Raw genomic sequence first — 27,858 nt, forward strand, 5'->3', positions numbered from 1 at the left:
GGGGTGTCCCACCATTCTGTCACTAGGTGATGTGGTGGTCGGGGCTTTGGCCGGCCTGTGGCCGACCGGGTTGGTGTGGTGGACTTTGGCTTGTCGCGTCTAGGGCGGGCAGTCATCGGGCTCCACCCACTGTACCCATAGAGTCCAGTAGAGGGCGGCGCCTGTGTGAGATAGAATAAAGGTTACGATATAGTTACCATCTGCAGAAGAGACGGTCGGATGCTGAGGCAGTAGGGACACTACTATTTATACGTCACGCACATATCGGTAGCGATGTCCTATTGGTCGGCTACATGCACGATAAAATTTCAGTGGGCAAGTGCGTGCATGTGATTGGAAGAGGTAGTACCCATAGAGTCCAGTAAACGGCTCCACCTGTGCTTATAGAACTAGGGTTACCATATCGTAACCTTCGATTCTTCGCAGCAAAATGAAGATCATGCCATTTTTGCGATATGGGGATGCTCAACGTCTAATTTTACAGAACTTCCAGTTTTCTCCCAATAAATTAATATACTGCCTATTACAATATACATTTCAACATAAAATGTTGTAATACACATGTGAAAAGAAAAAAGCTAACACAAAACACACAATTCTGATTGGATTATGTAAATCGTTAGTCGGGGACAGCCCTAATTCATTTTATCACAGTATGCTACAGGTGTTGTATAATAGGCCGCATTATACAGTTGCATCTTTATCAAGGGCACCCTAATAATCTTAACAATTTTATCTTGATACACATGGACCTAGGTCATTCACAGTAGCCGAAGTTGTGTCTGCATGAGGGAACTATGCTAGCTACAAAAACTGCTTTCTGCTTCTTAAAAGGATTTTTTTCCATGCCTCTGTCGCCTAGTGCTTGCTCTTGGTAGGAATTGTTGGGTTTCTGTAAATAATATCACAGAGTACGATCTAGACCTGCAATATGAGAGCGCTATGAGATAACTGTTGTTGTGAATTGGCGCTATATAAATAAAATTGAATTGAATTGAATCTCTGGTGGGGGTCTGTCTACAGGTGGGAGATTGTCCATCTGATCACCTGGTGAAGACAGAACAACCTGCAGAACAACTCTCTTAAGGCAGTGGAGATGGCTGTGGATTTCAGAGTCCAGACCCACCCACCCCCATCACCCTTTGTGACATTGTGACCTCAATGGGAGCCTCCCTCACCAAGAAAGCAATGCAGAGGACTTACTTCCTGTGGCACCTGGGGAAGTTCAACCTGCCAAAGAAAATGATGGTGCACATCTACACCGCCATCACTGAGTCCACCCTCACTTCCTCCATCACAGTCTGCAGTATAGTCATACTGTAAATTTTTTAATATGTAAATCCCATGTAAAACTATAATTTAAATAACAGCCATATTGTACATATTCTTTATTATTGTCAATTTTATGTTTATGATTCCTCACCTGCAGTACTAGCTTTATCTTTCTCATATTTTCTAACTACTATGTTTATTGTTATGCGCCAAAATATCCCTAGCATATTCCTTGTATGTGTAAACCTACTTGGCAATAAAGCTGATTGTGATTCTCTTCGGCCAATCATGTATTCACTGTCAAACGTCTGACAAGTACCTCTGGTGGCCGGGTGAGTTATGATTATTCTCTGTCAGGTGCAAAAGGGGAAGAAGCGTGACGTTATAACACCACAAAACTTTGTAGGGAGGAGATCGGAGTGGATGAATGGATCCACAACCTTTACCACAGAGGTAGCAGATCAGAGAACAGTAACATTAATCTTTTGTAACAGTGACCTTTATGTTTTTGGAAAGTACTGTCAAAAATCATCATCTTGCCTTTAAAAGGTTTATATGTGTGTTTATTCCTGACCTTGGAACAGCAGTTGGGATAATAATCTCACTACATGATCCATTTACTAGCAGTTCTGGGGCTGATCATGTCACATGATTTTCCTCAAATTTTATTTTATTTATTTTGTTGGTGCACATTAAGTAGTTCTCATCAATGTCGGCTTAAAAGTTGAGGTTAAAGATAATTTTTGACTCGAAGTGCAAAATTCTGTGATTGAAAGCTCCACAACAACCTCTAAACTGGACCTTGTGGTGAGAAGCTGACATTGGTTATTTGAAAAGCAATTACAAATTACAAATCAACAGGTTTGTCAGGATTGGTTATTAAACTTAAACTGATTAACATCCTGTTCATCACATTCAGTCAATAACCTGTTATACGCTGATACCTTTACGTTTTCTTTATTTCTTTCTTTTCCTCCGTATCCAAATACCGTTGTACACCATGAAAACTATAAAGATATACAAATAGTTATAAACATAAGTACTTTTATACACATATTACCTTAGCTAAAATCAAACATTCTTCAACAATAAACCTAATTAAATACACAAATTAAACGACAGTAACTCTGTACCAATACCTATATACTACACAATGACCTTTAAATCACACACTTAATTAATACATCAAAGCTAAATGGCTCTTTGTCAATACATAGCTAGACAACTTTCAGCAGTAGAAACTGGGAAATGAACTAGGCTTGTAGTTTTTAGAAAAATGTAGCTAATTTTTACTTCAGAAATAAATCAAGTGGATGAAAAGAGTGCATTTAACTGTTGTGTCACAGGAAAATCTGATTTATTTCTTATAGTTAATTTTTATTCTCAAACTTTTCCCTCCCTGCTTCCTTCTTGTCTTTGTAAAGAGTATTATCATCATGTTTTGGCAGCATCCAGCATCCACCTCCAATCTGTCTGTGAGCTGCCTTGTTATCCCACGTGCTATCATCATAAGAGCCCAGCTCCCCATTCAGCCCAGTTCATCTGAGCCTGCAACTGCTCCCTCCGCGGCCATACATAATATTTACTCAGCCTGGCCATGATCCAGCCGCTGAATGCAAATGATAGATGTTGTGCTCTGTTGAGGGAAATATCTTCCACGTTTTGCCCAACATGAGGAAGTGGTGTGCCAAGCGCACTTTCAAGGTCAGAGCTTGGTGCTGTTGAGAGTATCTTGCCCATCTGGAGAGAAGAAAGCATAATGTCCTTCTCACAGAGCTATATGGCCTCCCCACATTGCAGTTCTGCTCTGTGTGTGAAGCATGCGCTGCAGATCCGCCCATCCCATCAGCAGGTAGCAACTAAGAACTCAAATTTACTCAAGTACTGAAATTAATAAGTGTGAGGTTCTGGCATACTCTATTTTTAAAATATAATCATCATAATAAATCACGTCAAAAGCAAAGGCAAAATGTAATAAAAACTGTAAAAAAAACAAAACAAACAACAACTGAAAGTGTAATGATCTGATTATAATGTAAGAAAAAGGATGAGTTAATAACTTAATTACCTGTACAGGTGCATGTGAAGATATAAAAAAATATATTTCTTACTAAGTAGCAACAATAAAATAATCATCATACAAATAATATTTCCAATAAAGAATAAAAATTAAAAAAACATCTCATTTCTTCTTAACAGTGAGAATTTCTGTTTTTGGTAATCGTTTACATCGTACGGCTAATAGCTGAGATGAGTACTAACTGCTGCTGAATGCTAACTGCTAAATGTATTCTGTGGCTCTGAAGAAGCTTTTTCAGATGACCCAGATGACATCCCAGCCTGGAGTTTGAAAGACCCGATGTGTCCTAGGCAGGGAGGTTCTAATCAGACATACTATTAAGTTGTGTTAAGGGACGTGTATGATCCGGTGCTTTTAGAGCTTGAATCATACTAGGGGAGTCAGAACATCTCACCCTCTGCTGCTTCAATTTTGACAATTTTTTATTAATCTGTCTCTTGTGAGACAAGCTTTTCAAAGTGCAAAAATAAATCTCACATTTTTGTTATTGTATTTCTAGGAAGAAAAAAAAACGAAGACATTTTCTTCCCTTTCATGCTAAGCTAGTCTAAAAACAGATGGGATGCTTAATCTGTTGCAGCACAGTTCACAATTTAAACTAATGAGATCAGTGGTAGAATAAATAATAAACAAAAGACCAGAATCAGAATCAGAATCGGGTTTATTGCCAGGTACACTTTCACATATGGTATGGTATGGATTGGTGCTTACAGTACACATAACATAAATAGTAATATAAATATATAAAAAGTAAGGAGATCAAAAAAAAATTACACGTATACAAAAAACATAAAAAGATACAATAATACTATAATACAATGCTGACAAGTATGTGCAAAAGTTGGCAACATGCAACATGAGTATAAAGCACAGTTGAGCGTTGTTGTAAAGTGTGGGGTCAAGAGACACTCTCTTGACCCCACACACACACTCATACACTATGAGTTAACAAACGTAAACAAAACAAACAGAGAGCACCAAAATACCACGGCTGCCCTGAGCGGTGCCATCTTGCATTTTGCTGAACTGTTCTTAAAGTCTGGTTCAGATGCTTTAGTAGGCAGTATTTAGGTTTTAATATTTTTTTTAGTGTGATTCAACCTGGTGCATTATCAAAAGGGTTCAAGGTAAATTTATTTGTCAACCACTGATACAAAACTGCGGAAGTTGAGTCAGTAACATGCATTAATGGGATAAGATACAGAGGGATAAGAGGAGAGAGGAGCTCAATACATCATGGGAGGTCTCTCTGCAGTCTAGGGGATGGTTCAGGACTCACCTGAGCCAGCCCTGACTAAAAGCTTTATCAAAGAGGAAAGTGTTAAGCCTACTGTTAGGGCTGATTCACCCTGACCTTGTTATGCCCGGCTGAACTGAACCCTGGAGTGTTTACCCCCCTTGGTACAGTTCATTTTGGTTGGTGTGAACGCAGTACTCGAACTCTGGTGCGGACCCAACAACCGCTCTCTGGTCTGCCTCGGGTGAACTTTGGTGGAGATCATTTCTGAAAAAGCTACCATTGTATATGTCAACATCCCGGATCAAGCACTTGGCAGATGGTCCGTGTTCCGAGCTGTCAGCGCAAGACTCCGGCAAGATGAGAGGAGGTGGACTCTCTCTTTTACATCGATGATGCTTGGTGCTCAAACGCTGTCGAGATGGACTCGAAGATGAAATTATTGTTGGTGCTATTTACATTCACCCATGCAAATTCAAAAAATGCACTGTGGAATGTTCGGGGTCTATACGTGTCTGTATATATGTATATAAATAACTGTATATATTATTTTATTTTATTTTATATGTCACCATATTTTAATAGGCCTACACTTAATTGTATGTTGTGTGTAGCATGAAGGAACTACAAATTTTTTTTCGTTATGTAGCCATGTGCTGTATAATGACTAATAAACAACCTTCTACCTTGCTATTTAAAATTGTATTTATTTATTATTATTGTACTCTTAAATGTATTATTGTTGTTAGTTCTAATATTTTATTATATTTAATATTATTAAAATACATTTTCACATGTCATTTTCACTGTTTGCCAGTTTGCCTTGGTGTTTGGTACATACAATCAACATATTAGGAGGAAATTTTAAAAAAGGGCAAAGTACTGCAACAGTCAAGAAAAGAAGGTGGGAGTTTGTCTGGGGGGGGGGGTGTTCTCTTTTCCAACAATAGCTGGAATCAAGTAAGAGAGACACATATTTACACAATAAGACAACACAGATTTTCTGAACTTACCCGGCAGTTCAACTTCCTCATATATAAAGTACCATATCAAGTAGTCCCACAGAGCTCTGGCAGCTACAATAACAACAGTGGGTGTGTTTCTCTACAAGTAAAAAGTTAATTTAATAAAAGCAATTAACTCTAACCTCCTCCGTTATCAGAGCTGAATCCATAACTGTGGGTGTTCATTTATCCAAATCTCCGGCGCCACCCCAGCTCTTTGCTCCAGAGCTCCCCGTCACTCAGCAGCTGTTTGTCTACATGCTCCACATCTTTGCATTGACTGGCATTGCGTTGTGCGTGAAACCAGCCTTACAGTAACACAACATACATGCTCTCCTCAGTAAATGCAGTTCTCATTAAAAACTCTGACTCGTTCCTGCTCGCCTAGCAGACATGTGGAGGGGGGGGGGGGTGCACTGCTCTTTTGCCCTTTGATGCCCGAAGTTCCCTTTTGTCAATGCAAATTTAATTTTATTTATTTATTTTTAACTTAAAGGCCTTTTGTGAAGACCTGCCCAATTGAGCTATTAGTTAAATGAATGAATAATATTATCGCAGTAAACAAAATGACCCACATTATGACCTTTCACCTGATGACCTCATCTGTGACGAGCGCTCCTGTTCAGACACCATTAGAGATTCAGCAGCACTGCCTACAGGACATCTTCAATACCGCCTGTTAGTGGCATGTGCCGCAATGTGTTTGTTGTGGGTTGTTGGATGTATTTTACAAGAAAGACGCAAAGAGAGCATGCACAGTTGTGTAGCCTATATTGCTGTGTTGTAGCCTGTAGAAGTAATGTTAGCTGCCAGCTAACACTATGCCGACAGCTAATGTTACTTCTACACACTCACTTTGTTCTTGCTGTTTGAGGGTGAAAAGTTTGTCGAGAGGTCTGATTTTTTTAACGTAATTTGACAAAAAGCGTTTTCACTTGTACTAGGATTATTACAGTAACTGGTAACAACACTGGTAAAACAGGCTTACTGATACTTATTTCCACGACTTATAGCCTACTTACCAGCCCTTTTCTAAAATGATCATTTAATTTAGAAAACGTTTTGGAATAGATTTACATTTTAACAGCAACAGTGTTTACAACAGCAAAACAACTATAAAAACTCAATAACTGGTAAATATCAGTGTCAATGTAAAATAAATAATGTTCCTGACATCAAAGTTAAGAGTTAATAAAAATCTAAATATATCTCAGATTCACAATGCAATATATCAGAATCAGAATCAGCTTTATTTTCCAAGTATGTGTACACATATGAGGAATTTGACTCAGGATTTTACAATGCTCACGATGTACTTACTCATACAATAATACAATAATAACACAATAATAAAATCAAACACAGGCTACAGTATAGAGAACACAAATATACACACAATAAACAAAAACAATAGAGACAAATTGACAAATGTAGAGCAGAGTGCAGGAGGATGCAAGAGTAAAATTATTATCATTATTATGTACATGTCGGAGGTGGATGTGATATACAGATACACATACACATACATGCATACATACAAGTACATTGTACACTGTGTGATGGAGCATAGTGCAAAGGATGCTGGAATAAATATTATGTGCAGGTGTTATGTACTTGAGGTAGGTGGATTTGGTATACAGTATATACAATATACAAAATGACAATATGAACAGTGTGAACAGCTCTGAAATAGAGAATAATGAATAAATTCATTAAAAGTGGTAACCAGTAAACAAGTGGCTGAATAGAGGCAGAGTTACTGGGTTATTGCACAGGAATTGTTCCTGACACTGTTCATCAGAGTGATGGCTTGTGGGAAGAAACTGTTCCAGAGTCTGTTGGTTTTGGCGTTCAGTGCTCTGTAGCCAGGGTGAGATGGATCTGCAGTGATGTTTCCAGCCCGTTTCATGACTCTGGAAATGTATAAGTCCTGAATGGAGGGCAGGTTGGCACTGATGATTTTCTGCAGTCTCGACTGTCCGTTGTAGTCTGCTCCTGTCCTTTTTGGTGGCAGATCCAAACCAGACAGTGATGGAGGTGCAGAGGACAGACTGGATGATGGCTGTGTAGAACTGGATCAGCAGCTCCTTAGGCAGGTTGAGCTTCCTGAGCTGGCGCGGGAAGTACATCCTCTGCTGGGCCTTCTTGATGATGGTGTCCGTGTTGGGCTCCCACTCTAGGTCCTGGGATATAGTGGATCCCAGAAACCTGAAGGATTCCACAGCAGACACAAGGCTGTTGAGTATGGTGATGTGGGGCAGAGTGGGGGGGCTCCTCCTGAAGTCCACAATCATCTCCACAGTTTTGAGCGTGTTAAGCTCCAGGTTGTTCTGACCGCACCAGAGAGCAAGCGGATCAACCTCCCGTCTGTAGGCCGAATAGTCACCATCTCGGATGAGGCCGATGACTGTTGTGTCGTCAGCGAACTTCAGGAGTTTGACAGATGGGTCTCCTGATGTGCAGTCGTTGGTGTAGAGGGAGAAGAGCGAGGGGAGAGCGCACACCCCTGGGGGTTGCCAGTGCCACTAGTCTGTCGGCTGGATGTGATGTTCCCCAGTCTCACTTTCTGACTCCTGTCAGTCAGGAAGTTTGTGATCCACTGACAGTTGGAGGCTGGCACAGTGAGCTGGGTGAGTTTGGTGCTGGGGATGTGCGGGATGATGGTGTTGAACGCCGAGCTGAAGTCCACGAACAGGATCCTTGCATATGTCCCTGGAGAGCTGAGGTGTTGCAGGATGTAATGCAGACCCAAGCTGACAGCATCATCCACAGACGTGTTAACCCTGTAGGCAAACTGCAGGGGGTCCAGCAGGGGCCTGTAATGTCCTTCAGGTGGGCCAACACCAGTCTTTCAAAGGACTTCATGACTACAGATGTGAAGACGACAGGCCTGTAGTCATTTAGTCCAGAGATGGAGGGTTTTTTGGGGACCGGGATGATTGTGGAGCGTTTGAAGCAGGAGGGAATGTCACAGGTGTGACCTGTGTGTGTGTGTGTGTGAGATTTAGAGCAGCGTAGGGTCACACTCCTCGTTAGTGGTGAATGGCCAGCGGTGTGGGTGTGGGAGCAGAGGCACGGCAGAATTGGGCTGAGGGACCAAGAATGGCAGCGATGCCAGAGGAAGGAAGCCGGAGCGATGAGGTGGTCATCACAGACGACGGTAGACGGAGAGTCAACGTAGATGGAGGCTAGACAGGGGCCAAGGTAGACTTCGAGGAGAGAGTCAATCGCGCTGTGGAGGAGCGGAACCCTGTGGGTAGATGCAGCGGCCCGGAGCCAAAGAGGACACGTCGTGGAGTACCTGGAGTGAGAAGCGGCCTTTGCGGAAGTGCGTGGGGGAGAACGCCATGGGAGACACGAGGAGGGGTCGGATTTCGTTACACCCTCCTTCTCAGTAAGTAACTCTCCCACGCCTTTTTATCTGGCTATCTGCCTGTTCTGATGTGCCCAGTGAACAAGCTGTCACTTTTTAGTTGTGTTTTTAACTTGTAGTATTGGAGGAGCGAGCCCATTGACTTCACAAAGACTCCCGGTCCTATTTTAAGATATACTCTGATGTCATGTGTGTCATGCCACAGTAGACTAAGGACCATTGGCTTTGCTTGTGCAATGTTATTGTTTGGGATTTGATTTATGTTTTGTCTGCACGTTGTGATTTTATGTATTTGCATGCACATTTTGTTTGCTAATTTAAAGTCTTTATATATAATTTAACTATTCCAAGCGTAACTATTGGGGAAGAAGGTATTGTGTGGAACTCTGTGACTGCCGTGAACCCTCTGTCATCTAGGCTACTGCTGGCCACTGCTGAGAGGGGGAACAAACATCGAGAGCAGTGGAAGAGAGGCGGAGAGCCGACGGACTGAGAGCAGGATTTTAAAGGACGACTACTGAGGACCGGATGGATTAAGGCTCGCCCAATGACTTTTACTACAAGTTTTATTATAAATGACTTAGGATCCTTTTTTTAAATTATTATTTTAGGTCTTTTAATTGTGTTACTTTTACTGTTTATTGTTTTTAACTTAATAAATATATTGGGCATTGGTTTTATAAACAGTACTAGTAACAGAAAAATGATGTAAGATGTCACAGTGTCAGTTAGTTCGTCCAGGACAGTGGCTGCAGCCTCAAAAACACTCCAGTCAGTGCAGTCAAAGCAGGCCTGTAACTCCAGCTTTGACTCATTGGTCCATGTTTTCACACTCTTTCCAACAGGTTTAGCAGATAAGATGAACCAGACAGTGATCAGAGAACCTTAAGGCTGTGATAGAAGTGGTCCAGTGTGTTAGTGTCCCTTATGGGACACTTAATATGTCTGTAGGTTTGCTCTGTTAAAGTCCCCAAGAACAATGAGCAGGGAGCCTGGATGTTTTTTCTCCATGTTAGTTATCTGGTCGGCCAGGTGTAGTAACGCCTCACTAACACAGGCCTGAGGTGGAATGAACAAACGAGGAAAACTCCCGCGGTGAATAAAAAGGTTTACAGTTTATGAATAATGGATGAGATTAAATCCCGGCAGGTGAAGTGCGCTGTCCAGGATGTGCACGGTGAGCCAGGACTCGGTAAAACAGAGTGCATCAGATTTGCATAATCAGAGATAGTTCTGTTGAGGAGCAGCGGTTCATCCATTTTGTTGGCCAGAGAGCGGACATTCGCCAGGTGGATCGAAGGGAGCGCAGTGCGAAAACCTCTCAGTTTAACCAGTGCACCGGCACAATTCCCCCTGCGGCGTCTCCGGAAGATGCTGTAGAGAGCTTCTGCTCCTCCAACTAATAACTCTAGTTCCAGGTTCGATAAAGAGCAGTGGAATAGTGTGAGCAGTTGAAAGTCAAATGTTTAAGAGCTCTTCTCTGGTAAATGTTACCACAGAGGGACGGCAGAAAGCAGAGTTTATAACAAAAAACACAAAAAACACTACGCAGCGTAATCCATCTGTACTCTTTACTTCCATCTGCACTCCATTTGCACTGTTTACTGTTTTGCACTGTTTACTGTGGCTACTGTGTTATAAGTATTTTTTTTATTTTTTTTCATTTTAATTTTAATTTAATTTTAATATAGGTTTAATGTATGTTTAATGTATGTATATTTCTTATGCTACTGGATACTTGAATTTCCCTCGGGATAAAAAAAGTATATATCTATCTATCTCTATCAGCACTACAGCAGGTCAGTCACTGTGAGCCAGTCCCAAACACTTGTTGTCATAGTCATAATTGTTTAATCAGCTAATATATATCCTATGTGTGTTTTAATATCTCTAGTCACAGATCACCTCCAGTAGTATCAGTATCAAAAACAACAGCAGCAGCAACATCCCCAGCAACCCCTCAACAGCAACTGTTCCCTGTAAGTTATGTCAGCCCAAAGTGTTTTAAAGCTAGAGCTGGGTATTCCCTATGTTTCTATTTCAAAACTCTGTTACACCATTCGCAGATGTATCAGTACAGAAGCATCTGTATACGCATATCAGCAAGGAATACATCACAATATATTTCTGTATCGATATTTTGAGAACAGCCCTATTTAAATCCTTGTTCCATGTGCCCCTTTTATACTTTGAGCACCTGCCATTCCAAAGGTCTCTGTCTCTGTCTCTGTCTCTGTCTCTCTCATATATATATATATTAATTTCCATGGGGATTAAAAACTGCCTTCACAAGGCGGTATAATGTGTGGGGGGATGGCCTTCAAGAAGACTTGCAGCCATAAAGCCATTCATACCTCCGACATTCTAACAAGGCCAAGTGACTCAACTATGCATGGAAACTCAGGGATTGCGGTGTAGCAGGTGCTCTAGATGGATTCTGACTGTCAAAATTTGAAACACTTGACTCTAGCAGAATGCAGTTTGTTTACCTAAGGTCTGGAGAGCGATACAAGATGTCTACAGGCAAGAGTGAAGCATGGTGAATGTTCCTTGCAAGTTTCAGGCTGCATTTCTGCAAACAGAGTTGGGGATTTGGTCAGAATAATTGGCCTAATCAATGCTGATAAGTAGAAGCACATATTCATCATGCAGTACCATAAGGGAGATTTTCTGATTGGCCCTAAATTTATTCTGCAGCATGACAATGACCCCAAACATACAGGGTAAGTCATTAAGAACCATCTTCAGGGTAAAGAAGAACAAGGAGTCCTGGAAGTGAAGGTATGGCCCCCACAGAGGCCTGATCTCAACATCATCCAGTCTGTCTGGGATTACATTAAGAGAGAGAAGCAACTGAGACTGCCTACATTCACAAAAGAATGAATTTCTTTAAAAACTATGTGCAAGTGTACCTAGAAGAAATGATGCTGTTGTAGTGGACCAGATGATACCAAACTCCCTCATCCCACACAACCAGAAGTTGGGTTAGTATTTTCAGCTCAATAAAAGACAAGTACACACCTACATGCCAAATTTCTTGTTTAGTACTAAAGTAACTGCTTGGCCATTCCTTGCTGTAAAGTGTCATTGTTCCAGGCAAGACCACCTCAGCTCCACGTGACATAAGGGTTTGCATGACATCCAGGATAAACATTTGGCCAGATAAAATTTCATGGCACACACAAACACAAAAAAGTCTGTACCCACTTTCTGGCTCTGCTCTTTTACACCCTGCAGACACAGACTACATCCGTTTATCCTACTTTCTGGAGTCATCTTGGCGGACTTGTTCCACACATGCACAGTTGATCGGTTGGTGCACTGGTAGCGTGAGTAAAAACAGGTGGCACGCGGAAGTCTGCACAGACCATACGCGTAACCCCTTTGATGACAATCTTTTCGTCACGCGGAGCCTTGAATATTCGTGTACATGGAAACTATAATCCTTGCTTAACGCACAGTAAGCGCTACTGGCTCCTGTAAACACCAATCATTATCTGCAACACATCCCTCTCTAGCTTTGTGTTTTTACAGGAAACAAGGAAGTGAATAGCACTGCTTTCCGTTTCATGGAAACGTTCTGCTTAAAGTAATCCCTGTGAGTAATCCCCGATTTTATAGAATGTACCTGTAATCTGATTACGTCTTTTCTTCTGTACTGTAACTGAATACAGTTTTTTAAATTTTATTTTGTATCCTGATTATGTAACACCGTTACTCCGTTACTACTCAACCATGCCATTAACTCTTGAAGCTATTCTTTCTTTTTCACTTGTTTAGCTAATCTTTCTTTTTTAGGTTAGAAAAGTTACACAAGTATCCAGAACCACTTAGTTAAAATTATATTAATTACTGTGATAAATGTTAAACCTTGCATTATAATCGTGTTATACTACCCAGCTCAGTTACTTCTCTTTTATTGTGTTAGAAATAGTACAATTTATATGTAACAGTCTTATTAAGATCATTAGAATTTGATTTCAACGTAAAGTAGGTAGGTACTTCAGAATTGTTTTAATAACCGTATTTTCTTTCTTCTTTTATTACTGTTAGGTCTGTCTAAGAACTAGAATGTGTGTTTTCTTTTAACTTATTTAGTCAAGCTCATTCACCTTATAACATCATTAGAAGTTAGGTCAGACAAAACTCGTGGTATTTAGAATGTCCTGATGATATGTGAATGAAATACTTCCTTAATGTTAGGAAATTATGTGACTGTGTGATTGCATATGCTATTTTTAGTGTGTTTTACTACAGTGGGAGGGAGCTTGCGCGTAACATGTTAAATATATTCCCTGACAATTTTCTACAGGATAGAAGAATCTCCACATGATAATCATGGCATAAAAGACTGACCCCCGCATTTCGGTCACGCCCCAAGAGAGTTTAGATATAATACAATGGTCCTTTGTCTCACCCTCTCTTCCTACTTTTAAACATCAATCAGGGACAACTGTCCTTAGTTCTCTTCAAAAATTCTTCTACCTGAGGTTTCGCAAACCTTGAGCTATTCCAATTACTATTATTTGCTTTCTCAAGAAGTACCTTCTTTTTTTTTTTAAGTTAATGTAACTTTCCTTAAATATATATCTTTGTTTATCTTAGTTTCTTTCTTCAGTTAACTTGCATATATTGAACTCCTAGCCAACAAGCCTTATTTTCCCTTTGACGTTTTGTATTTCGTTTTGTACTGACTTTGAATTTAATTTTGACGACCAACGGAATTAGAAACCAAAGTTTGACTAAATGACCACAGAGAGTTGCCAGAGGTAAATTCAGACATCCACTCCTAAAACCAACAGACTGACGAACCTGCTGTCATAAACTGTTGAGAAACAGTTCTCTCTAAAGCTTTCATCAGCCATTGCCAGTGAGGGACCCTCGGAACAATCTGCAGATGGTCAGACGGAGCTGTGTAACCACCACTGTCTTCCGGTGAACCACTTCCTCGGGAGGCCGTAAATCGTTATGAAGCCGCAACAGTTTTTGGCCCTTGAACGAACCGCTTAGAGGAACTGCAATATAGTAAGGCAAAATTCACCCACATCTGTGGTGAGTGGTGTCAAAAGTAAGCTCTTAATCTGTAACTCAGATCAAACCTAGATATCAGATCTATAACCTGTGTCCATTGACTTTCGCCTTTTTCCTTTAAAACCGTTGCTCCTCTCACTTTAGTCAAATAGAATCACCATTAAAAACTGTTTGTTTACAGCTGTCCAACTTCAATTTCTTGTATGTTATTATCATTCATATAACCAGTATTTATCTTCTTTCACTTCGATTACCAGTAGTTTAGTTTTATAAATATCTTCACCTTATCACTTGTTTGTTGTTTGTTTATCACTTTGTTGACTTTGTGTAATATTTAGCAGAATCAAATTACTGTACTTTACAATTCATAATTGAATAATTACATCAAAGTTACTCAAGAGCTTACAAACAAAAAATTTAAATTCATAAGTGTGGTATGTTTACAACACTGTTATGAAGGCAAAGGCTGGTCACACCATATATAGATTTAGATTATTCTTCTATTCATTCACTTTGTATTTTGTTAAGGGATCAATATAATCATTAACATGTCCATTTTTGAAAGCATTCCTACTTTACATCCTTTTTTCCACGCCTGCCTAAAACCTTTGCACAATGCCGTAGCCAGCTACCCAAGTAATTACCGGAAAATGGAGGACGTCGAGTGTGAGTATAAATGTCTTATAACAAGCTCAGCCATTGTGTCGTCTGTTCATTTCACTTCTAAAAACAATTTTAGTCCATCATCCCATCATATCAGTGAGCAGGTAAAGAATAAGATCTTTGGGGGAACACCCTGCTTTATTTGTTATTTTTGTTCTCATTTCCCAGTGTGGATATGGTTGAATTTAATTATGCAGTACAACATCATGAGCATGAAATATCTTTGAACCTAAATTATTAGAAGACTGTAAACTTCAAAAAGCAGATCATGTCATATTCTGATGTGGTCATTAATTGATGAAAGAATATGTAAGAGATGTGCTCTCATCTCAAGCAACACTTCCATAACCCTGTGATGACCACATGTTATTTTTAGAGCGCTGACGGATGATAATGAGCATGTAAATGTTTGGTTTCCTTTCAGCACAGCAGAGAGAGAGAGACAGACTTTTCCCTCTTACAGATTTCTCTGGTTAAATCATCCCAATTAGCCAACACATCCAGACGGTGTCTCTTGGGAACATGCTCCCTGCAGGAGGGCCAGATTAAATGAATCAAACTGCAGCATCGCTTGTGTTCCTTTAAAAAACAACACTTTTCTTCTTTTCAAAGTCTTTTGATTCCAGACTGAATGGATTTCCATCAGATACATATTTAATGAATGGGTTTACCACACCTCTATGGCTCGATATAGGGATTTAAATTCTAATCTTTGCTGGAACATTTGGAACATCTTTACATCCTACAATCCCTGTGTATTTGCTCTTAAGTCTAACCTGATGTATAATGAGGATGTCCTGAGTTAGTTACCCATCATACACTATTATAGTCACAGTGCAGTGCCCGTAATCCTTTTGTTCACTACTGCTTAAATATCTTATTGATATTATGAGTTTCCATAATTTAACCCTTTTGTTCCACTTGACTGTAAGAGGATATCATAAGAAGAAGCACAGATGCAACCGTTAGAGTCATACATCAAGTGCTCATGAAGAATTTCTTGTCTTACTTTTGATGTCTAAGAAAATTTTATATCTCATCTTTAATGACTTTAATCGCAAAGCCTTTTCTGTCAAAGTGTGTCACGTGGAGTTTAGTGAAAGGAGAGTCAACTCTCTTGCTTCCTATCCTTTTTCTTGATTCTCTCACATCCTTCTACACTATTTAAAACTCAAAAGGTAACCCCCTTTCTGGTTCATTTCATCCAATAAGAAAACTAGCATTCCCCTCCCTGCATGTGTACACGTTTCATCCAATTACTGATCAGTGTTGTGATGACATCTCCTGACAATGACGCTAACATTACAGCACTAACCCTTGAAATCTAAAGGAAACATAAATAATTCTCTATCAATGCACATTCAACCTATGTCTCTTAATAAACTGTTTTTGTGCTACCAAATGATTTTGCCAACACATTTGGAAGGAAACATAATTGCTGCATGGACTGTGTTCGCTGGCAATCTTTTTTCCAATCTACACAGTGCTAAATCCTTGTACTTAACAAAACTATAACACCAGAGACTGGGGTTCACATCCTGCATGTATGGAGGCACCTTACAGGTTTAAGCAACACAATGCTTTGATTCAACCTGTAATAACTCATTTCAACTTCAACCTTGTGCACACAGACACAGAAATGCCGGTTTCACACCATTAGTAGCGAGAAAGAGAGGATTTACTTTGTTTTCTGTCCGTTTGTTATCCTAGTATTAGTCCATTATTAGATTCCTTGTGATGTGTACAAGTCAAAAGGTTTTCCTTGCGAGTCAGAAAGTTTTGCAGGTTAAACCGTTTTGTAAGTGAGAGAGTTTTGCCAGTCAAAAATGGCCAAAATAAGAGATTCTATTGGTGGGTTTGACTGACCAGTCATGGGTTTGCATTTATCACATGGCCACGCCCACAATCCCCTCGCTCCGACCAGCACTCTGCTCTACTGGAGATGGCGTTGTAACGTGTACAGGCTAGATAGAGATAAGTTGACGTTATGTCGCCCATTTCAATAGAAATGCTTTCAAATGTAGTATCGCATAATTTAATCATTATTTATAATTACCGCTGGCAAGGTCACAGAGTCATTGTTATCTCCTTTTTTAAAATGACATGTATAATAGTTAGCTAACTGTTAGCCGTCTTAGCATGTAGCTTGACTGACTGTGCATTTGTGCACTCGGACATGACTATAGCTAGGCTAAGGTTAGCTACTCATGTTTAACACATTGTACATGATATCCAGCAAAACTAGTTTTCTGTGACTGTGGTAACTGAAGTTTATGGTCACACAGCATAAACTAGACTTTATTACATTGGAAATATAGACTGTTATCTAGATATTTTGAGGTGTTGCTGCCATGTTACGTTTTCTGCTTTAGATGTGACATAGAAACATTTATTACACTCTTTAATTTTCCTCCCATAGTTGCAGTCTGGATCATTGGTGACAGCTATGTCCAGCATGGTTGCCAGAGAGCTTAGGAAGCATCTTCACCCTTCACCCCACTGCTTTCAGTTGGCAGTGTCACTGCTTTTGAATTTGGCCTTTAGGACCCATTTTTTTGCGCCTAAACATAGCTGACCGTCATGGCTAATGTTGTTTATTTATGTTCATAATGGTAAATGGTAAAAAATAACACTCCCACCTTTATCCCCCTTTCTCCCTACCACCCCATGGACTCCTAAGGAGTCTGGACCTATGTCAGACACACAGTGGCTGTAACCACTTGCACAGCCCCAGTCTGTTTATTAGAATAAATGTGTTTACTACATGTCCACTTTTGTGAACATTTAAAAAAAAACAACACATGGTTTACATTGCAATAAATTATATTTATATATTTGCACTTCTTTTTGTCTTTGATACTGACTGGAAATGTTAGATTTCACATTCTGATATACTGTAAGTCTGGTTCAAACACACAAGAACCACAACAAAAACCACAACAAACCTGCTGGCATAATGCTGAATAAAAGGGCTTAGAGTAAAAAAAATAAGAATGACCTGCACACTGAGTATTTATGAATCCCACTAAGCAGTTTCATTTATTGCAATGTTTCAGACTCTGAGGTCTTCCCAGGCAAATACACAGGTATTGTGAAGGTTATACAGTGAGGTGAAGAGAAACATCCAGCTGATTATTGATTGTGCAGATAGAGTATAACGTCTCAGTGAATTTCACACTGGTCTCTTACTTTCCATTTGTTTTTTACTTTCTGCAAAAAGAGATACAATATGTTAACCTATAAATACCATCTCATTTTCATTTACAACTATTAACCTTCATATTTTCTTAAAAGTTTAGATCACTATTATATTTTCAATTAACACAGGGAACTGATGATTAGTCTTGCCTAATTTTATTTAACAAAACCAATTACACTACATAGGAAACAGCTAAACAAATTAAAATCCTATCCTGCATTCATGAAAACGTCATTAAAAAGGGTATATATGTTAAAGTTTTGTATGATTTGAAATAATGTACAGTTGATACACTTAAATGAATTACATAATGTGTGACAGTTGTAACAGTAATCTTAATAATGTAACCTATGGATTGGAAGCTAGTGTCATAATTTAAAATTTAAAATAAATAGTGTTCATATACTGTGGGATAAGGTGTTGTGGAGTAAAAATAAAAACAATGGTTCAGAAGGTGCAGGTGCTGCACTCTCTTATTTTGACCATTTTTGACTCGCAAAACTTTTCAACTCGCAAAACTCTCTCACTTGCAAAACGGTTTAACCTGCAAAACTTTCTGACTCACAAGGAAAACCTTTTGGCTTGAAATCAAATATTATGACATAATAGTAATTAAAAGGCCTGTTTATTTATATTTTGTAATTATTTATTTGTAATTAAAAATAAACAGGCCTTTTTTGTGTCACAAAAAGTTTGCGAACAAAACGAAAACAAAGTTACAGGAGCGGTGCACCAACTTAAGTGTGGTGTTTATCAGAGGCTACTGTACACTGGCTAAACTATGGCAGAGGGACCAAACTGTGAAGCTTTAGCTCCACCAGAGGAACGGCTGAAGTCAGCAGTGTGGGAGCATTTCGAATACACCAAGTCTGACCAGGGCGTTACTGAAGATGATAGATCACCTGTTCAAAAACTTGCCGTTAAAACGTTCCTGCTAAAGGAGCGAATAACTACATTAAACTTGATGCAGCACCTGCGGGATCACCACCCAGCTTTGCACGCTCAAGTAAAGGTAGGCCTAATACGCAATGTAAACAAAGAAAGCAGGTGTAACCTTTCAGACCCACCGCAACGACAGCCCCGCTTCAGTCACTGAACATTTAATGTTACATCCTGTTGCCTCCTCCTGTACGTGTTGAGAAAATGTTGCCAGGTGTAAAACACTAACACACATCAGGAGCTTATAGACTTTCAGGACCATAGGCTACCAATGAAATGCATTTCAGTTAACACTGCACTCAATTTGATGAGAGTTGATGACAGTAACAGTTCAGTTTTTTCCCCTCCTTTATAACAATTTAAAAGTTAATATTCCTCTTATATTAATAATAGTTACATATTATAGAAATATAATTGTTAATGTAATTAAATATTAAAACTCAACTTAAGTCATTACTAGTGTTTTGAAATTAATTAATGCAGAATAATCGTGAAACCGTGATTATTTCTCTGACAATAATTGTACCAACAAATCTGTATTCATTGCATCCCTAGCTGCATATGCTGCCAACTACTTGGATGACATCGTCCACAGTGACTGCTGGACGGAGCATGTGTAGCAGGTGGCTCACCGCAAACCCGAAGAAGTGTGCTGTTGGACGGAGGGAGGTACTGTATCTGAGGTATGACTTGGGTGGTGGGCAGGTGTGTCCTCGAGTAGATCAGACAGCAGTGATTAGGGCATGAACGAGGCCCAAGACCAAAGATAAGATGCGGCGATTCATCCCGAACTTTGCAAAGCTGACAAGCCACCTGACCGATCTCACCCAAAAGGGTGCTTCAGATCCAGTCTAAGGGAGGCACGACGTATTAAGTTTAGAGTGGCTCAGATGATGGCCGTGGCTGACTTCCTCTCCTGCTCCCATGGAGGGGGTAGGTTAGACGAGATGGTTCCCCAGCCTAAGTACGGTGGTGGGTGTGTGTGGAGGTGGACGTGGTTGGCATTCAGCTGCAGGGGGGAGAGGTGGGGAGGTGGCTCACATGAGCAGCCAGGGAGAGGGAATTGTCTCAGATGTTGCTCGTTCATTAATTATGCTCTCCCTATAAATGCATAGTGTGTTGGACCTCAGATGACTGCCTGTCTGCCTGCCACACACACGCTCACTGACAGAGAAAAGCCATGCCAGCGGTAGGTCTGTGCTTTTGGACATTATTTGTTGAACTAATGAAGGAAGTAACTCTGAGAGATCAGTGCGAGTGAGCCGGGTAAAGCAGATTCGTTTGCTCTGTACTGAAGGGATTGATGTTGCCAACGTGTGTGTGAGCAGACTACCAAATAAAGAAATGTGAATGTAAGCTTACTCCTGTGTTGGTGTCTATACTATACCAGTTGCAATCGACACTTGCTACGATATTGATTAGTGCAGCTTCAAGGTTTGGAAATGAAAGTGATTTTGGTTTGGGATGAAGAAAGAACACATCCTGTCTCTGTTGGCTTTTTCAATATTTAACCACAATCTTTCTAAAACCATAACCAAGTGCTCTGAGTAGCCTAAAGAGAAACATAAAAATGATATTCACGCTTAAGTTGCCATGACCTGATTTAGTATGAAATCAAATGATATTGTTGTCCCCAACCATTTGCAGATACAGTCAGTATGAACATTTTGCAACAGATCCGCTCAGATCTTTTGTCAGCATGTTGATTAAAAATTTAATCAGGATGACTTTTCTTTGTTCTCAAAGCATATTTACTGTTGCAGATTGGTAGGATATGAATGCAATTTCTAGGAGACAGGGTTGGTTATTTTCATTCCTCTTCTTTCATATGCTACTGTTTGAAACATGAAAACCTCAGGAAATGTTCCTTTACCCACACTGTTCTATTCCTTTGTGACCAGAAGCCCAATTTTAGTGCCTTCATCAATACTGAATGACAAAGATTCTTTATCTGACACGAGGGTATCCTCTCAAGAAGCCACCAGATTGATACCCACAACATATAAACTCTATGTGCCAGCTACCACTCTGTAAAGAATAAGGTTGGCAATATTCTAAACTTTTGTTATTGTTGACAAATCCCATGAACAAATCCAAATTAACAAGTTTTGTGTCTGTATCCAAAGTCCTCTGTGCCATAAAACTCCACTGTTAAGTGTTTACTATTAAAACACATTAATGAGACACACTGTTGCACTGTAACATATTCCTTCAATGACTACACACACTGTAGTTTAAAGACATTTTAAGACATTTTGGAGCTCTGTGTTGTATAACTGATATGTGTAGGTGTTCAGTTGTGTTCCCCGTGTAATTATTTTGCTAGTTTCAGGCATAAAACTGGGCTTTGCCTACAAAACCTGAATGACTCATGATTCCATAAAGGAAAATACTACCCTCAGGTACGCTTATAATAACATTCTCTAAGTACAGTGTTCTATGGTAATTATTTCTTTTGATGGTACAATTGAGGAGCAAATTGAGGTTCTAAAAATAAAAAATCACTGCTTTAAAAATGTGCTTACTTGATGGGCATTGTGTATGACTGTCTTCTTTCATCTGAGCTCAGTGACTTGCTCCATCTTTTCTGGCTCTTTTCTGAATCTATTTCCAAGTTTAAGGACTTTCTTAATAATTAGAGCGTTGCCAAGCTTTAATATGCTTTTTTACTTGATCACAAATAATCTGTATTCTAATTTGGGGGGGGGGAGCAGGAAAGAGTATTTCTTATTTTTATCTCATTATTTTATGTTGAAACAAAGCCTACAAACCACACCCTGCAAATACTGCAAAAAATACCTGTCAGCATTATAACTTTTCCTCACAAAAATGTAACTTACAATAACTTTCAATGTGACAGATCCTTTAAGTCATAATTGTTTCCTCTCCCTCTGTCTCATCCAATTCAATTTAATTCTATTTATGTAGCAATTCAGAACAAAGTTTGACTCACACTTTTAATTTAGAGCAGATCTATCATACCCTTGAAGCAGGACCTATGGAAGCATTAACAATTCCTGCACATCAGCCCTCTGTAAATGAAGAACAGCCACTAATCAATCCTGTTTAAACTAAAAATGGAATTGTTATTCTATAGATTTTAGAAGGAGATATCTTAAAGAGAGTTATGTTTCCATGATATACGTAGATTTCTTATAATACAACCTAAGAAGCACTTACATATTACATTATTTTAGAAGTCTTTCAGTGCACATTGAGTCTTAGTGACTCCCTCTGACCACATTCCAGCTTCTAATACATTCTTTGCTCACACAGGTCTGCAGAATGCTAAACGAGACTACAGTATTCATTAAAGAACAAAATATGTTCATTCTTTAGCAGAATTTAGGGGACAAACAGGAAATTGAAAACCAAGTCACACCATGCTAAGTAACCTTTAAAACGACAGACTCAGACTTTGATCAATCTCTTTGTCTAAGATTCCCTTTGCAGCTTCATTAGCACAATATATTCTTCATTTAATTTCTCACAAAGGCCCTGGGAGACTATAAGACCCCTGTGAGCTATAATAAAGGCACCCGTGCATGGGCCTGAAATAAACTTATACCAGCACCAATTAGGCCAACATTTTGTTATGGATTCTATTGCCGAGAAAACCTCGTAAAGACATCGCCACATGATCGCAGAAACGGAAGGCCTTTAGTGTGTGGTGGACAGGAAAACAGCTCCAAGAGTTGAGGAAGTGTAAACTAGGCTTAGACAAAATACTTATTAGCTCACTTTTTGACTCTTTATTTACTGTTGCTATGGTAAATGGAGCCTTCAAAAACACTGACTATAATAAGAATACATTGATGTATTTAGTAACATCTAGTGGCAGCGATAAGCAACTACTGTGCGCATGTCATCATCCACAACCCCATCGTTTATTTGAAGCTACCTCTCTGTAAGTAAATGAATGAAGTAAATGGGCAATGATGAATAAATACAGTGTGATTAGCATACTAGCCAACTTCCAGACATCATAGTCTAAATCAGGAAACCAAACCTAACCAGGTATCTGGGAATCTTCTTCCCCCAGAAAATTTGTATCAGTCCAGGGAGAGTTTTCTTGCATTATAGAGAATATATGGATTAATTTTGTTGTTGAAATGCAAGAGCTGAGGTTTTGCTGGAACATTGGAGGGATACGTATAAAGTAGGGGGTCTGGTGGGCCCTTAGAAGATTTTGAGCATTAAACACTTGATTTCCTGCATTCTTGTTCTGCACGAATTTCTGCCTTTTCTGGTCAAAATGTCTATAAAAGGAAAATTCAGGTGACAATTCGAAATATAAAACATAGATAGATAGATAGATCATAATATTTTTTTAAAGTCTACCCGCCCTATTCTGTGCGTTACGTTATTCCTCAGCTTATATGGTAGTATCCCCTTCAGACCATCTGACAGACAGAACTGTTTGGGACTGTACTGGAAGAGACAAGGAGGTGGAAAATGAAACTAACTGAAAACACTTCTGATTAGGCATAAATCTGACCACAAATTCACACAAATGTTCTCTGATAAAGTGCAGCTCACAGTCACTTTAGTGGGAAGCATTCTGGAGCAGAGATACAGTGCCATACGGAGTGTTAACATATTGCAAAACTCTACCAGCTACGTTACCACTCTGTCACAAACTGTCTGCAACTCAGAGTGCAAGAGCTGGTCCACTTGATTACGATCACAGCGTACACTGGGCGGAGTTTATTTGCACAACAAGTCGACATTATCACTTACATTTGTTTTTCACTGAGTGAGAAAATTGATGTGTGGTGTGAGGGTGCTTGAAAAGGGTCAACTGAGAGTGAGTCTCACGCTCAATGCCTGAGAGTTGGCAACTCCCTCCAAACTCACATTTTTGTGTAAGAGCAGTTATTGATTTTTCGGGATGTAAAGGAATTCAAAAAAACATAACAAAAAAAATATTCTGAAATAATTTGTTTCAGAAAAACTTTCAAACAGAGTAGGGCGTGTCAGTTAGTGCTACAAAGCTTCAGAATGCAGACACAACTATGTAGGTTGTTTTTTTTAATAGCATGTTGGGTGTCTGCACACATAGATGTGTTCACTAATGTCAGTGTAGTCATATATTTTGAAGATCCACATGGATCTTTGTGGACTCTGGTATATGATGAAATGCATGTCACACAGATTTGGGCATAACATGGATCAACTCGCGACATTGGTTAGGAATTATTGTCATATATTTTTCACTGAATTAGTTTGGTCTACAGAGCACTATTATTTGATTTTCTCTGTAAAAGTCAATGAACAAACAGAGCAATGAACACTATATACTGGGACCCAGAACAATTGGTAGTATGATGAAGTGGATTTAATACTAAGGTACTCTTTAATTAGTTAATTTATGGTGAAATTATTTATTGCATAATTCAATACTACAGTGGCTGTTTAAGGGAAGCCTGCAACCCACACATTTCAATGAGACAGATTTGACATGAGAACCTCTGGCTACCTGCCACTGTATGTCAGATTCCATTTAAATTAATGGTATCAGTCTTCCAAAAGTCCAAACCCTGGTGTGAAATATCCCTGTCAGCTGACCTCTTTTATATCTAACCATACAGCTTTAATGAGGACAGAACTGGAAAAGTTTCACACCTAACTAATGGTCAAATGTAAGTGTGTAACTGGAATTTTCAAGCCTGCCAGTGTTGTGAAATCACATCTTTGTTTGTCCCATGTTCGCAGAGTAACAGATATCAGTCTGCACACAGCCCTGTGCATCTAATGTTCCATAGATTGTGTAATAAAGCACCAGGTATCCTAGCAGCATGTTTCAATGGAGCCAATTAGAACAGCAGTGCAGTTAGATAGTGAGAAATATTAAAGTGTGATAATATCAGCGATGCCTGCCTGTGTGGCTGCTGTTTTTTTCCCTGCTAGCCTCAGTTACACCTCTCTATAGCAAGGTACATATCCTGACTCTAAGACACAGGAAATTAAACTTGTGTTTGTTCCCCTGATAGTTCCTGCCAAGAGATTAGATCACCATAGTGAATTCACCTCACTCACTGATGTAAACTCCTCTGGTGTCAGACTGTCCCTCAGAGGCCACCATAGGGGCCTCTAGACCACATATCTTTCCTGCCAATAATCACCCCATTAAAATGAATGATTTTTCCCAGACAGTGTACTGTACATAATCGTCAATTAGCCACTGGCGTCGAGATGGCACCTCTGCTAACCTCCAAGAGTCTGCTGGAGCCTCATTATGGGAGTGTGACTCACTCATGATCACAGCCAGTCTATGAGCAATAATGGGAATTGAAACATCAGCTTCATGTTCATGAGCTTCACACAGAGCAATGAAATGAACTGCATGCAGCATCTTCTTGCTGCTTGATCAAATCTAAATGAGAGGGGGTTTTGTCAGATTTTGTTTGTTATTTAATGATACAATTAGATCAGAAGCCAGAAAAGGTCAATTCTAACGTTGCTATGTCCGTATTATCACTGTAAGACTACGTTCCATCCCCAAAGTAACTTATGGTGTTATTTATTTGAATACACATGACGCACATAGTGTGGAGGAAATTACCCTCAGATGGGTATGGTGCCTCAAGGTCCTCACACACACCTTTAAATTCCTTTCAATGAAACATGTGAATCCAAAACAGTTCAACGTGAGTTAACTGACAATCCACTACAGAGTATAAGTACATGTGAATCTGAGCCAGGGAGCAACTGATCAGGCTCCGTTGTGCATTTATTTATATACCATCTTTCTGCTCCGCCTTTGGTGGGCCTTATTGCAAGGTTCCATCTGGAAATAATGGTGTTTTTTTCCCCTGTGTCAAACCATAAAAAAGCTTTATTGCAGCATCAACCAATAGACATATCATTGATCATAAAAAAAAGCGTTTGCTTGTCTGCGACAGTCACAGCATGTGTCCAACTGGCTACACACGCCAGGCCGTGTGTGTTTCCAGCAGGAATATCAAGGTATTATGCTGAAGGCAGAAGTCTGCACACAAATAACACACACTGTCTCATGGCTGAATGTGGTTCTCTCCTGTATATTTTTAATGATTAACACTATTCTTTATATTTCACTAATGATCAGTAGAAAATATTTTCAACAATAGATACTTGACTAATCCCTAGAAAGGGAAAAGGGAAGAAATACCCGGCAGTGCAGGAGCAGCGTTGACTGATAGTCTTGTCATCCTTGGTCGCAAAGACTGGAATGAGTTTCAATTCATTGTTTTACCTTGTTCATAAAATTTAACAATGCGAATATATCATTCTGTTATCTTGGCTGACAGCTTCTTGACGGTATATATATATATTACCTGAGGCAGAGAAACTGTCTCGTACACGCTGTGGCACCTGGCTAAACAGAACCGGTATCGCCACGTTTCTTTTTGTCAAGCTTGTCCGATCTAGCAACAGAAACTGAGAGAGGTGGGACTTCAGATCGGCGAATTACCCTGCATTTCTGTGGCTGCTTCACAGTAGCCGTGTTCCCATCAATGTTTTTTAATGCTCATTTTGAAGTATCGCATTAGAAAAGTTTGATGGAAACGTCACAATTCGGTTTTTGCCTTTGTCGAGAAAGAGTTAATGCGCTAAATGGGAGATGGAAACACTTTTTCTGAATAAGTTCTGACGTAGTGAACTTGGAACTCACGTCTGTTTAGCTGTTTCTGCTGTCGGCGTCTTGCCCGGTTGTGCAGAGTTCTACATGCCGGCCAAGAATTTCATGTACCTTGCGGCTGGTAACGCTCATTTGTGCTGAGAAAAGAGGTGGATGCAAATCTCGGCAGGTAACCTTCATCATCTGTTCTGCCAAATTATGCATTCACCTCTTAAATATCCTTTTCAGGTCCTTTGCTCTGCACACTGATCAGATGGGGTTATCGCATATTTTTGCTGAATCTCAGTGAATGCTAGGCTACTCCTACTGAGTGTAATAAAATATTAACGACTCTAAACATTCATTGAATAGGCTATATACTTAGAATAATTTATCCCCATTGGATATTGTAGCGTTTAAAAGCATAATTTCAGGTGCATGCAATTCTCAGGAGGCATGCAAAACTCACATAACAGGACCTCTCTCCATTTTTCTAAGATCAATGGCCCTCAGGTTCATGCAACTGGTTTTGTTTGTGGTTTGGAACCCATACATCTTGTTCATTACAGCCATGTGTAACGTCAACTACTGACGCTTGCCGTAGCCTTGTTTATTTGCTCCAAACCAGCTGATGGAAAGGCACATGTTTCGCGATTCCTTTTCTTCTCTTTTTTGCAACATTTCAAAAGTACGCTTACAATTAGCATCACAATTGGATGGAAACATGGCTAATAAAAATCTCCCATTGGAATGCTTTTAATGGAAAGACGCACCAATAGGAAAAGTTTGGTTTGCAGTAGAACGGTTGAACAGAGATTAATTTACAAGTTAAATGTACTGAAAGCAGCAGTACTGTAGCATTCAGTGTAGACCGTTACAGACAACTGCAGCTATGGCTAATGTCGCTTTTACTACATACCCAGTGTAGCACAGGTTGAAGGCTGAGATTTAGTCAGAAGAACAAGAGTATGGGTTGTTCCCTGGCAGCCAACCATACCATAGTTGTGTATGGAAATTAAGTATGGTTAGTGTTTTTTGTTTTTTTTTCCCTTTTTTGAGGGGTTAAATACCTTTAACCCTCATGGTGTGCTTTAAAAGCTTAACATTGTTTTGTCACATTGATACTTTAGTTTCTTATAAACAAATGATTTTGAAACAAGGATATTAACGTTTACGAAAACTAGGAGTAATAAAATCAAATCATATAAAAACAAGGCTTTACAAAAAATTTATAACTACAACTGTATTGTAGGGTTGCAAAACTAACTAAAATAAACTAAAATGATGGAGTATATGTCCTTAGTTTTAGTCTTTGACAATTTATTTCATAGGGCTTACATAAGCCTCTATTTTTTGGTGGATATGACGCTGGGTGGAACTGACGTTGCAGGGCAGTTGATCTGGTTAGACCGGCAGTTCAGCAGTGCAGGCTGCGGGTGTATTGCTTATGCTTTTGT

At 39.5% G+C, this 27,858-nt stretch overlaps 1 protein-coding gene across 4 annotated transcripts in view; it reads left to right on the forward strand.

Annotated features, from left to right (window-relative positions):
- Nucleotides 1-27,858, forward strand: part of LOC123980069 (tetratricopeptide repeat protein 39B) — a 58,236-nt gene that overhangs the window by 17,456 nt on the left and 12,922 nt on the right. The gene's annotated exons all lie outside the window — the stretch shown is intronic.

This window comes from Micropterus dolomieu, linkage group LG12 (assembly GCF_021292245.1).
Source record: "Micropterus dolomieu isolate WLL.071019.BEF.003 ecotype Adirondacks linkage group LG12, ASM2129224v1, whole genome shotgun sequence".
In the NCBI taxonomy this organism is placed as follows: domain Eukaryota; kingdom Metazoa; phylum Chordata; class Actinopteri; order Centrarchiformes; family Centrarchidae; genus Micropterus; species Micropterus dolomieu.